This window comes from Taudactylus pleione, unplaced genomic scaffold (genome assembly GCF_031769625.1).
Source record: "Taudactylus pleione unplaced genomic scaffold, aTauple2 ptg001303l, whole genome shotgun sequence".
Classification (NCBI taxonomy): domain Eukaryota; kingdom Metazoa; phylum Chordata; class Amphibia; order Anura; family Myobatrachidae; genus Taudactylus; species Taudactylus pleione.
In genome coordinates, this window is record NW_028285703.1 from 2,116,208 (window position 1) to 2,131,488 (window position 15,281).

A 15,281-nucleotide genomic window follows, 5' to 3' on the forward strand; every position below is an offset into this window, starting at 1 on the left:
TGTCTCTCTCTGCACACACTATAACAGGCAGTGTCTCTCTCTGCACACACTATAACAGGCAGTGTCTCTCTCTGCACACACTATAACAGCCAGTGTCTCTCTGCACACACCATAACAGCCAGTGTCTCTCTCTCTGCACACACCATAACAGCCACTGTCTCTCTCTGCACACACCATAACAGCCAGTGCTCCTCTCTCTTTGCACACACTATAACAGCCAGTGCTCCTCTCTCTCTGCACACTATAACAGCCAGTGTCTCTCTCTGCACACACTATAACAACCACTGTCTCTCTCTGCACACACTAACAGCCGTTGTGTCTCTCTGCACACACTATAACAGCCACTGTCTCTCTCTGCACACACTATAACAGCCACTGTCTCTGCACACACTAACAGCCGGTGTGTCTCTCTGCACACACTATAACAGCCACTGTCTCTGCACACACTAACAGCCGGTGTGTCTCTCTGCACACACTATAACAGCCACTGTCTCTCTCTGCACACACTATAAAAGCCACTGTCTCTGCACACACTAACAGCCGGTGTGTCTCTCTGCACACACTATAACAGCCACTGTCTCTCTCTGCACACACTATAACAGCCACTGTCTCTGCACACACTAACAGCCAGTGTCTCTCTCTGCACACACTATAACAGCCAGTGTCTCTCTCTGCACACACTATAACAGCCAGTGTCTCTCTCTGCACACACCATAACAGCCAGTGTCTCTCTCTGCACACACCATAACAGCCAGTGTCTCTCTCTGCACACACCATAACAGCCAGTGTCTCTCTCTGCACACACTATAACAGCCAGTGCTCCTCTCTCTCTGCACACACTATAACAGCCAGTGCTCCTCTCTCTCTGCACACACTATAACAGCCAGTGCTCCTCTCTCTCTGCACACACTATAACAGCCAGTGTGTCTCTCTGCACACACTAACAGCCAGTGTGTCTCTCTGCACACACTAACAGCCAGTGTGTCTCTCTGCACACACTAACAGCCGGTGTCTCTCTCTGCACACACTATAACAGCCACTGTCTCTCTCTGCACACACTATAACAGCCACTGTCTCTCTCTGCACACATTATATAACAGCCAGTGTCTCTCTCTGCACACATTATATAACAGCCAGTCTCTCTCTGCACACACTATAACAGCCAGTGTCTCTCTCTGCACACACTATAACAGCCAGTGCCTCTCTCTCTGCACACACTATAACAGCCAGTGCCTCTCTCTCTGCACGCACTATAACAGCCAGTGCCTCTCTCTCTGCACGCACTATAACAGGCAGTGTCTCTCTCTGCACGCACTATAACAGCCACTGTCTCTCTCTGCACGCACTATAACAGCCACTGTCTCTGCACGCACTAACAGCCGGTGTGTCTCTCTGCACACACTATAACAGCCAGTGCTCCTCTCTCTCTGCACACATTATATAACAGCCAGTGGCTCTCTCTCTGCACACACTATAACAGCCACTGTCTCTGCACACACTATAACAGCCAGTGCTCCTCTCTCTCTGCACACATTATATATCAGCCAGTGGCTCTCTCTCTGCACACACTATAACAGCCAGTGTCTCTCTCTGCACACACTATAACAGCCACTGTCTCTCTCTGCACACACTATAACAGCCACTGTCTCTGCACACACTAACAGCCGGTGTGTCTCTCTGCACACACTATAACAGCCACTGTCTCTGCACACACCATAACAGCCAGTGCTCCTCTCTCTCTGCACACACCATAACAGCCAGTGTCTCTCTCTCTGCACACACTATAACAGTCAGTGCCTCTCTCTCTGCACACACTATAACAGCCAGTACCTCTCTCTGCACACACTATAACAGCCAGTGCCTCTCTCTCTGCACACACTATAACAGCCAGTGCCTCTCTCTCTGCACGCACTATAACAGCCAGTGCTCCTCTCTCTCTGCACGCACTATAACAGCCAGTGCTCCTCTCTGCACACACTATAACAGCCAGTGTCTCTCTCTGCACACACTATAACAGCCAGTGTCTCTCTCTGCACACACCATAACAGCCAGTGTCTCTCTCTGCACACACCATAACAGCCAGTGTCTCTCTGCACACACTATAACAGCCAGTGTCTCTCTCTGCACACACTATAACAGCCACTGTCTCTGCACACACTAACAGCCGGTGTGTCTCTCTGCACACACTATAACAGCCAGTGCTCCTCTCTCTCTGCACACACTTTAACAGCCAGTGGCTCTCTCTCTGCACACACTATAACAGCCAGTGCCTCTCTCTCTGCACACACTATAACAGCCAGTGGCTCTCTCTCTGCACACACTATAACAGCCACTGTCTCTGCACACACTAACAGCCGGAGTGTCTCTCTGCACACACTAACAGCCGGTGTGTCTCTCTGCACACACTATAACAGCCACTGTCTCTGCACACACTATAACAGCCAGTGCTCCTCTCTCTCTGCACACACTATAACAGCCAGTGCCTCTCTCTCTGCACACACTATAACAGCCAGTGTCTCTCTCTGCACACACTATAACAGGCAGTGTCTCTCTCTGCACACACTATAACAGGCAGTGTCTCTCTCTGCACACACTATAACAGCCAGTGTCTCTCTGCACACACCATAACAGCCAGTGTCTCTCTCTCTGCACACACCATAACAGCCACTGTCTCTCTCTGCACACACCATAACAGCCAGTGCTCCTCTCTCTTTGCACACACTATAACAGCCAGTGCTCCTCTCTCTCTGCACACTATAACAGCCAGTGTCTCTCTCTGCACACACTATAACAGCCACTGTCTCTCTCTGCACACACTAACAGCCGTTGTGTCTCTCTGCACACACTATAACAGCCACTGTCTCTCTCTGCACACACTATAACAGCCACTGTCTCTGCACACACTAACAGCCGGTGTGTCTCTCTGCACACACTATAACAGCCACTGTCTCTGCACACACTAACAGCCGGTGTGTCTCTCTGCACACACTATAACAGCCACTGTCTCTCTCTGCACACACTATAACAGCCACTGTCTCTGCACACACTAACAGCCGGTGTGTCTCTCTGCACACACTATAACAGCCACTGTCTCTCTCTGCACACACTATAACAGCCACTGTCTCTGCACACACTAACAGCCAGTGTCTCTCTCTGCACACACTAACAGCCAGTGTCTCTCTCTGCACACACCATAACAGCCAGTGTCTCTCTCTGCACACACCATAACAGCCAGTGTCTCTCTCTGCACACACCATAACAGCCAGTGTCTCTCTCTGCACACACTATAACAGCCAGTGCTCCTCTCTCTCTGCACACACTATAACAGCCAGTGCTCCTCTCTCTCTGCACACACTATAACAGCCAGTGCTCCTCTCTCTCTGCACACTATAACAGCCAGTGTCTCTCTCTGCACACACTATAACAGCCAGTGTCTCTCTCTGCACACACGAACAGCCAGTGTGTCTCTCTGCACACACTAACAGCCAGTGTGTCTCTCTGCACACACTAACAGCCGGTGTCTCTCTCTGCACACACTATAACAGCCACTGTCTCTCTCTGCACACACTATAACAGCCACTGTCTCTCTCTGCACACATTATATAACAGCCAGTGTCTCTCTCTGCACACATTATATAACAGCCAGTGTCTCTCTCTGCACACACTATAACAGCCAGTGTCTCTCTCTGCACACACTATAACAGCCAGTGTCTCTCTCTGCACACACTAACAGCCAGTGTCTCTCTCTGCACACACTATAACAGCCAGTGTCTCTCTCTGCACACACTATAACAGCCAGTGTCTCTCTCTGCACACACCATAACAGCTAGTGTCTCTCTCTGCACACACCATAACAGCCAGTGTCTCTCTCTGCACACACTATAACAGCCAGTGTCTCTCTCTGCACACACTATAACAGCCACTGTCTCTCTCTGCACACATTATATAACAGCCAGTGTCTCTCTCTGCACACATTATATAACAGCCAGTCTCTCTCTGCACACACTATAACAGCCAGTGTCTCTCTCTGCACACACTATAACAGCCAGTGCTCCTCTCTCTCTGCACACACTTTAACAGCCAGTGGCTCTCTCTCTGCACACACTATAACAGCCAGTGCCTCTCTCTCTGCACATACAATAACAGCCAGTGCCTCTCTCTCTGCACGCACTATAACAGCCAGTGCTCCTCTCTCTCTGCACGCACTATAACAGCCAGTGCTCCTCTCTCTCTGCACACACTATAACAGCCAGTGCTCCTCTCTCTCTGCACACACTTTAACAGCCAGTGGCTCTCTCTCTGCACACACTATAACAGCCAGTGCCTCTCTCTCTGCACATACAATAACAGCCAGTGCCTCTCTCTCTGCACGCACTATAACAGCCAGTGCTCCTCTCTCTCTGCACGCACTATAACAGCCAGTGCTCCTCTCTCTCTGCACACACTATAACAGCCAGTGCTCCTCTCTCTCTGCACACTATAACAGCCAGTGTCTCTCTCTGCACACACTATAACAGCCAGTGTGTCTCTCTGCACACACTAACAGCCACTGTCTCTCTCTGCACACACTATAACAGCCACTGTCTCTCTCTGCACACACTATAACAGCCACTGTCTCTCTCTGCACACACTATAACAGCCACTGTCTCTCTCTGCACACACTATAACAGCCACTGTCTCTCTCTGCACACACTATAACAGCCACTGTCTCTCTCTGCACACATTATATAACAGCCAGTGTCTCTCTCTGCACACATTATATAACAGCCAGTGTCTCTCTCTGCACACACTAACAGCCAGTGTCTCTCTCTGCACACACTAACAGCCAGTGTCTCTCTCTGCACACACTATAACAGCCACTGTCTCTCTCTGCACACACTATAACAGCCACTGTCTCTCTCTGCACACACTATAACAGCCACTGTCTCTGCACACACTATCAGCCGGTGTGTCTGTCTGCACACACTATAACAGCCACTGTCTCTGCACACACTATAACAGCCAGTGCTCCTCTCTCTCTGCACACATTATATAACAGCCAGTGGCTCTCTCTCTGCACACACTATAACAGGCAGTGTCTCTCTCTGCACACACTATAACAGCCAGTGTCTCTCTCTGCACACACTATAACAGCCGGTGTGTCTGTATGCACACACTAACAGCCGGTGTCTCTCTCTGCACACACTATAACAGCTACTGTCTCTCTCTGCACACACTATAACAGCCACTGTCTCTGCACACACTATAACAGCCAGTGCTCCTCTCTCTCTGCACACATTATATATCAGCCAGTGGCTCTCTCTCTGCACACACTATAACAGCCAATGTCTCTCTCTGCACACACTATAACAGCCACTGTCTCTGCACACACTAACAGCCAGTGTGTCTCTCTGCACACACTATAACAGCCACTGTCTCTGCACACACTAACAGCCGGTGTGTCTCTCTGCACACACTATAACAGCCACTGTCTCTGCACACACTATAACAGCCAGTGCTCCTCTCTCTCTGCACACATTATATAACAGCCAGTGGCTCTCTCTCTGCACACACTATAACAGCCAGTGTCTCTCTCTGCACACACTATAACAGCCAGTGCCTCTCTCTCTGCACACACTATAACAGCCAGTGCCTCTCTCTCTGCACGCACTATAACAGCCAGTGCCTCTCTCTCTGCACGCACTATAACAGGCAGTGTCTCTCTCTGCACGCACTATAACAGCCACTGTCTCTCTCTGCACGCACTATAACAGCCACTGTCTCTGCACACACTAACAGCCGGTGTGTCTCTCTGCACACACTATAACAGCCAGTGCTCCTCTCTCTCTGCACACATTATATAACAGCCAGTGGCTCTCTCTCTGCACACACTATAACAGCCACTGTCTCTGCACACACTATAAACAGCCAGTGCTCCTCTCTCTCTGCACACACCATAACAGCCAGTGTCTCTCTCTCTGCACACACTATAACAGTCAGTGCCTCTCTCTCTGCACACACTATAACAGCCAGTACCTCTCTCTGCACACACTATAACAGCCAGTGCCTCTCTCTCTGCACACACTATAACAGCCAGTGCCTCTCTCTCTGCACACACTATAACAGCCAGTGCTCCTCTCTCTCTGCACGCACTATAACAGCCAGTGCTCCTCTCTCTCTGCACACACTAACAGCCAGTGTCTCTCTCTGCACACACTATAACAGCCAGTGTCTCTCTCTGCACACACTATAACAGCCAGTGTCTCTCTCTGCACACACTATAACAGCCAGTGTCTCTCTCTGCACACACCATAACAGCCAGTGTCTCTCTCTGCACACACCATAACAGCCAGTGTCTCTCTCTGCACACACTATAACAGCCAGTGTCTCTCTCTGCACACACTATAACAGCCACTGTCTCTGCACACACTAACAGCCGGTGTGTCTCTCTGCACACACTATAACAGCCACTGTCTCTGCACACACTAACAGCCGGTGTGTCTCTCTGCACACACTATAACAGCCACTGTCTCTCTCTGCACACACTATAACAGCCACTGTCTCTCTCTGCACACACTATAACAGCCAGTGTCTCTCTCTGCACACACTATAACAGCCAGTGGCTCTCTCTCTGCACACACTATAACAGCCACTGTCTCTGCACACACTAACAGCCGGTGTGTCTCTCTGCACACACTAACAGCCGGTGTGTCTCTCTGCACACACTATAACAGCCACTGTCTCTCTCTGCACACACTATAACAGCCACTGTCTCTGCACAAACTAACAGCCAGTGTCTCTCTCTGCACACACTATAACAGCCAGTGTCTCTCTCTGCACACACCATAACAGCCAGTGTCTCTCTCTGCACACACCATAACAGCCAGTGTCTCTCTCTGCACACACCATAACAGCCAGTGTCTCTCTCTGCACACACCATAACAGCCAGTGTCTCTCTCTGCACACACTATAACAGCCAGTGCTCCTCTCTCTCTGCACACACTATAACAGCCAGTGCTCCTCTCTCTCTGCACACACTATAACAGCCAGTGCTCCTCTCTCTCTGCACACTATAACAGCCAGTGTCTCTCTCTGCACACACTATAACAGCCAGTGTGTCTCTCTGCACACACTATAACAGCCACTGTCTCTGCACACACTAACAGCCGGTGTGTCTCTCTGCACACACTAACAGCCGGTGTGTCTCTCTGCACACACTATAACAGCCACTGTCTCTCTCTGCACACACTATAACAGCCACTGTCTCTCTCTGCACACATTATATAACAGCCAGTGTCTCTCTCTGCACACATTATATAACAGCCAGTCTCTCTCTGCACACACTATAACAGCCAGTGTCTCTCTCTGCACACACTATAACAGCCAGTGCCTCTCTCTCTGCACACACTATAACAGCCAGTGCCTCTCTCTTTGCACGCACTATAACAGCCAGTGCCTCTCTCTCTGCACGCACTATAACAGGCAGTGTCTCTCTCTGCACGCACTATAACAGCCACTGTCTCTCTCTGCACGCACTATAACAGCCACTGTCTCTGCACGCACTAACAGCCGGTGTGTCTCTCTGCACACACTATAACAGCCAGTGCTCCTCTCTCTCTGCACACATTATATAACAGCCAGTGGCTCTCTCTCTGCACACACTATAACAGCCACTGTCTCTGCACACACTATAACAGCCAGTGCTCCTCTCTCTCTGCACACATTATATATCAGCCAGTGGCTCTCTCTCTGCACACACTATAACAGGCAGTGTCTCTCTCTGCACACACTAACAGCCAGTGTCTCTCTCTGCACACACTATAACAGCCACTGTCTCTCTCTGCACACACTATAACAGCCACTGTCTCTGCACACACTAACAGCCGGTGTGTCTCTCTGCACACACTATAACAGCCACTGTCTCTGCACACACCATAACAGCCAGTGCTCCTCTCTCTCTGCACACACCATAACAGCCAGTGTCTCTCTCTCTGCACACACTATAACAGTCAGTGCCTCTCTCTCTGCACACACTATAACAGCCAGTACCTCTCTCTGCACACACTGTAACAGCCAGTGCCTCTCTCTCTGCACACACTATAACAGCCAGTGCCTCTCTCTCTGCACGCACTATAACAGCCAGTGCTCCTCTCTCTCTGCACGCACTATAACAGCCAGTGCTCCTCTCTGCACACACTATAACAGCCAGTGTCTCTCTCTGCACACACTATAACAGCCAGTGTCTCTCTCTGCACACACCATAACAGCCAGTGTCTCTCTCTGCACACACCATAACAGCCAGTGTCTCTCTCTGCACACACTATAACAGCCAGTGTCTCTCTCTGCACACACTATAACAGCCACTGTCTCTGCACACACTAACAGCCGGTGTGTCTCTCTGCACACACTATAACAGCCAGTGCTCCTCTCTCTCTGCACACACTTTAACAGCCAGTGGCTCTCTCTCTGCACACACTATAACAGCCAGTGCCTCTCTCTCTGCACACACTATAACAGCCAGTGGCTCTCTCTCTGCACACACTATAACAGCCACTGTCTCTGCACACACTAACAGCCGGTGTGTCTCTCTGCACACACTAACAGCCGGTGTGTCTCTCTGCACACACTATAACAGCCACTGTCTCTGCACACACTATAACAGCATGTGCTCCTCTCTCTCTGCACACACTATAACAGCCAGTGCCTCTCTCTCTGCACACACTATAACAGCCAGTGTCTCTCTCTGCACACACTATAACAGGCAGTGTCTCTCTCTGCACACACTATAACAGGCAGTGTCTCTCTCTGCACACACTATAACAGCCAGTGTCTCTCTGCACACACCATAACAGCCAGTGTCTCTCTCTCTGCACACACCATAACAGCCACTGTCTCTCTCTGCACACACCATAACAGCCAGTGCTCCTCTCTCTTTGCACACACTATAACAGCCAGTGCTCCTCTCTCTCTGCACACTATAACAGCCAGTGTCTCTCTCTGCACACACTATAACAGCCACTGTCTCTGCACACACTAACAGCCGTTGTGTCTCTCTGCACACACTATAACAGCCACTGTCTCTCTCTGCACACACTATAACAGCCACTGTCTCTGCACACACTAACAGCCGTTGTGTCTCTCTGCACACACTATAACAGCCACTGTCTCTCTCTGCACACACTATAACAGCCACTGTCTCTGCACACACTAACAGCCGGTGTGTCTCTCTGCACACACTATAACAGCCACTGTCTCTGCACACACTATAACAGCCACTGTCTCTCTCTGCACACACTATAACAGCCACTGTCTCTGCACACACTAACAGCCGGTGTGTCTCTCTGCACACACTATAACAGCCACTGTCTCTGCACACACTAACAGCCAGTGTCTCTCTCTGCACACACTATAACAGCCAGTGTCTCTCTCTGCACACACCATAACAGCCAGTGTCTCTCTCTGCACACACCATAACAGCCAGTGTCTCTCTCTGCACACACTATAACAGCCAGTGCTCCTCTCTCTCTGCACACACTATAACAGCCAGTGCTCCTCTCTCTCTGCACACACTATAACAGCCAGTGCTCCTCTCTCTCTGCACACTATAACAGCCAGTGTCTCTCTCTGCACACACTATAACAGCCAGTGTGTCTCTCTGCACACACTAACAGCCAGTGTGTCTCTCTGCACACACTAACAGCCGGTGTCTCTCTCTGCACACACTATAACAGCCACTGTCTCTCTCTGCACACACTATAACAGCCACTGTCTCTCTCTGCACACATTATATAACAGCCAGTGTCTCTCTCTGCACACATTATATAACAGCCAGTGTCTCTCTCTGCACACATTATATAACAGCCAGTGTCTCTCTCTGCACACACTATAACAGCCAGTGTCTCTCTCTGCACACACTATAACAGCCAGTGTCTCTCTCTGCACACACTAACAGCCAGTGTCTCTCTCTGCACACACTATAACAGCCAGTGTCTCTCTCTGCACACACTATAACAGCCAGTGTCTCTCTCTGCACACACCATAACAGCCAGTGTCTCTCTCTGCACACACCATAACAGCCAGTGTCTCTCTCTGCACACACTATAACAGCCAGTGTCTCTCTCTGCACACACTATAACAGCCACTGTCTCTGCACACACTAACAGCCGGTGTGTCTCTCTGCACACACTATAACAGCCAGTGCTCCTCTCTCTCTGCACACACTTTAACAGCCAGTGGCTCTCTCTCTGCACACACTATAACAGCCAGTGCCTCTCTCTCTGCACACACTATAACAGCCAGTGCCTCTCTCTCTGCACGCACTATAACAGCCAGTGCTCCTCTCTCTCTGCACGCACTATAACAGCCAGTGCTCCTCTCTCTCTGCACACACTATAACAGCCAGTGCTCCTCTCTCTCTGCACACTATAACAGCCAGTGTCTCTCTCTGCACACACTATAACAGCCAGTGTGTCTCTCTGCACACACTAACAGCCAGTGTGTCTCTCTGCACACACTAACAGCCAGTGTGTCTCTCTGCAAACACTAACAGCCACTGTCTCTCTCTGCACACACTATAACAGCCACTGTCTCTCTCTGCACACACTATAACAGCCACTGTCTCTCTCTGCACACACTATAACAGCCACTGTCTCTCTCTGCACACATTATATAACAGCCAGTGTCTCTCTCTGCACACATTATATAACAGCCAGTGTCTCTCTCTGCACACACTAACAGCCAGTGTCTCTCTCTGCACACACTATAACAGCCACTGTCTCTCTCTGCACACACTATAACAGCCACTGTCTCTCTCTGCACACACTATAACAGCCACTGTCTCTCTCTGCACACACTATAACAGCCACTGTCTCTGCACACACTATCAGCCGGTGTGTCTGTCTGCACACACTATAACAGCCACTGTCTCTGCACACACTATAACAGCCAGTGCTCCTCTCTCTCTGCACACATTATATAACAGCCAGTGGCTCTCTCTCTGCACACACTATAACAGGCAGTGTCTCTCTCTGCACACACTATAACAGCCAGTGTCTCTCTCTGCACACACTATAACAGCCGGTGTGTCTGTATGCACACACTAACAGCCGGTGTCTCTCTCTGCACACACTATAACAGCTACTGTCTCTCTCTGCACACACACTATAACAGCCACTGTCTCTGCACACACTATAACAGCCAGTGTTCCTCTCTCTCTGCACACATTATATATCAGCCAGTGGCTCTCTCTCTGCACACACTATAACAGCCAATGTCTCTCTCTGCACACACTATAACAGCCACTGTCGCTGCACACACTAACAGCCGGTGTGTCTCTCTGCACACACTATAACAGCCACTGTCTCTGCACACACTAACAGCCGGTGTGTCTCTCTGCACACACTATAACAGCCACTGTCTCTGCACACACTATAACAGCCAGTGCTCCTCTCTCTCTGCACACATTATATAACAGCCAGTGGCTCTCTCTCTGCACACACTATAACAGCCAGTGTCTCTCTCTGCACACACTATAACAGCCAGTGCCTCTCTCTCTGCACACACTATAACAGCCAGTGCCTCTCTCTCTGCACGCACTATAACAGCCAGTGCCTCTCTCTCTGCACGCACTATAACAGGCAGTGTCTCTCTCTGCACGCACTATAACAGCCACTGTCTCTCTCTGCACGCACTATAACAGCCACTGTCTCTGCACACACTAACAGCCGGTGTGTCTCTCTGCACACACTATAACAGCCAGTGCTCCTCTCTCTCTGCACACATTATATAACAGCCAGTGGCTCTCTCTCTGCACACACTTTAACAGGCAGTGTCTCTCTCTGCACACACTAACAGCCAGTGTCTCTCTCTGCACACACTATAACAGCCACTGTCTCTCTCTGCACACACTATAACAGCCACTGTCTCTGCACACACTAACAGCCGGTGTGTCTCTCTGCACACACTATAACAGCCACTGTCTCTGCACACACCATAACAGCCAGTGCTCCTCTCTCTCTGCACACACCATAACAGCCAGTGTCTCTCTCTCTGCACACACTATAACAGTCAGTGCCTCTCTCTCTGCACACACTATAACAGCCAGTACCTCTCTCTGCACACACTATAACAGCCAGTGCCTCTCTCTCTGCACACACTATAACAGCCAGTGCATCTCTCTCTGCACACACTATAACAGCCAGTGCTCCTCTCTCTCTGCACGCACTATAACAGCCAGTGCTCCTCTCTCTCTGCACACACTAACAGCCAGTGTCTCTCTCTGCACACACTATAACAGCCAGTGTCTCTCTCTGCACACACTATAACAGCCAGTGTCTCTCTCTGCACACACTATAACAGCCAGTGTCTCTCTCTGCACACACCATAACAGCCAGTGTCTCTCTCTGCACACACCATAACAGCCAGTGTCTCTCTCTGCACACACCATAACAGCCAGTGTCTCTCTCTGCACACACTATAACAGCCAGTGTCTCTCTCTGCACACACTATAACAGCCAGTGTCTCTCTCTGCACACACCATAACAGCCAGTGTCTCTCTCTGCACACACTATAACAGCCAGTGTCTCTCTCTGCACACACTATAACAGCCACTGTCTCTGCACACACTAACAGCCGGTGTGTCTCTCTGCACACACTATAACAGCCAGTGCTCCTCTCTCTCTGCACACACTTTAACAGCCAGTGGCTCTCTCTCTGCACACACTATAACAGCCAGTGCCTCTCTCTCTGCACACACTATAACAGCCAGTGGCTCTCTCTCTGCACACACTATAACAGCCACTGTCTCTGCACACACTAACAGCCGGTGTGTCTCTCTGCACACACTATCAGCCGGTGTGTCTCTCTGCACACACTAACAGCCGGTGTGTCTCTCTGCACACACTATAACAGCCACTGTCTCTGCACACACTATAACAGCCAGTGCTCCTCTCTCTCTGCACACACTATAACAGCCAGTGCCTCTCTCTCTGCACACACTATAACAGCCAGTGTCTCTCTCTGCACACACTATACCAGGCAGTGTCTCTCTCTGCACACACTATACCAGGCAGTGTCTCTCTCTGCACACACTATAACAGCCAGTGTCTCTCTGCACACACCATAACAGCCAGTGTCTCTCTCTCTGCACACACCATAACAGCCACTGTCTCTCTCTGCACACACCATAACAGCCAGTGCTCCTCTCTCTTTGCACACTATAACAGCCAGTGTCTCTCTCTGCACACACTATAACAGCCACTGTCTCTCTCTGCACACACTAACAGCCGTTGTGTCTCTCTGCACACACTATAACAGCCACTGTCTCTCTCTGCACACACTATAACAGCCACTGTCTCTGCACACACTAACAGCCGGTGTGTCTCTCTGCACACACTATAACAGCCACTGTCTCTGCACACACTAACAGCCGGTGCGTCTCTCTGCACACACTATAACAGCCACTGTCTCTCTCTGCACACACTATAACAGCCACTGTCTCTGCACACACTAACAGCCGGTGTGTCTCTCTGCACACACTATAACAGCCACTGTCTCTCTCTGCACACACTATAACAGCCACTGTCTCTGCACACACTAACAGCCAGTGTCTCTCTCTGCACACACTATAACAGCCAGTGTCTCTCTCTGCACACACTATAACAGCCAGTGTCTCTCTCTGCACACACCATAACAGCCAGTGTCTCTCTGCACACACCATAACAGCCAGTGTCTCTCTCTGCACACACTATAACAGCCAGTGCTCCTCTCTCTGCACACACTATAACAGCCAGTGCTCCTCTCTCTCTGCACACACTATAACAGCCAGTGCTCCTCTCTCTCTGCACACTATAACAGCCAGTGTCTCTCTCTGCACACACTATAACAGCCAGTGTGTCTCTCTGCACACACTAACAGCCGGTGTGTCTCTCTGCACACACTATAACAGCCACTGTCTCTGCACACACTATAACAGCCAGTGCTCCTCTCTCTCTGCACACACTATAACAGCCAGTGCCTCTCTCTCTGCACACACTATAACAGCCAGTGTCTCTCTCTGCACACACTATAACAGGCAGTGTCTCTCTCTGCACACACTATACCAGGCAGTGTCTCTCTCTGCACACACTATAACAGCCAGTGTCTCTCTGCACACACCATAACAGCCAGTGTCTCTCTCTCTGCACACACCATAACAGCCACTGTCTCTCTCTGCACACACCATAACAGCCAGTGCTCCTCTCTCTTTGCACACACTATAACAGCCAGTGCTCCTCTCTCTCTGCACACTATAACAGCCAGTGTCTCTCTCTGCACACACTATAACAGCCACTGTCTCTCTCTGCACACACTAACAGCCGTTGTGTCTCTCTGCACACACTATAACAGCCACTGTCTCTCTCTGCACACACTATAACAGCCACTGTCTCTGCACACACTAACAGCCGGTGTGTCTCTCTGCACACACTATAACAGCCACTGTCTCTGCACACACTAACAGCCGGTGTGTCTCTCTGCACACACTATAACAGCCACTGTCTCTCTCTGCACACACTATAACAGCCACTGTCTCTGCACACACTAACAGCCGGTGTGTCTCTCTGCACACACTATAACAGCCACTGTCTCTCTCTGCACACACTATAACAGCCACTGTCTCTGCACACACTAACAGCCAGTGTCTCTCTCTGCACACACTATAACAGCCAGTGTCTCTCTCTGCACACACTATAACAGCCAGTGTCTCTCTCTGCACACACTATAACAGCCAGTGTCTCTCTCTGCACACACCATAACAGCCAGTGTCTCTCTGCACACACCATAACAGCCAGTGTCTCTCTCTGCACACACTATAACAGCCAGTGCTCCTCTCTCTCTGCACACACTATAACAGCCAGTGCTCCTCTCTCTCTGCACACACTATAACAGCCAGTGCTCCTCTCTCTCTGCACACTATAACAGCCAGTGTCTCTCTCTGCACACACTATAACAGCCAGTGTGTCTCTCTGCACACACTAACAGCCAGTGTGTCTCTCTGCACACACTAACAGCCAGTGTGTCTCTCTGCACACACTAACAGCCGGTGTCTCTCTCTGCACACACTATAACAGCCACTGTCTCTCTCTGCACACACTATAACAGCCACTGTCTCTCTCTGCACACATTATATAACAGCCACTGTCTCTCTCTGCACACATTATATAACAGCCAGTGTCTCTCTCTGCACACATTATATAACAGCCAGTGTCTCTCTCTGCACACACTATAACAGCCAGTGTCTCTCTCTGCACACACTATAACAGCCA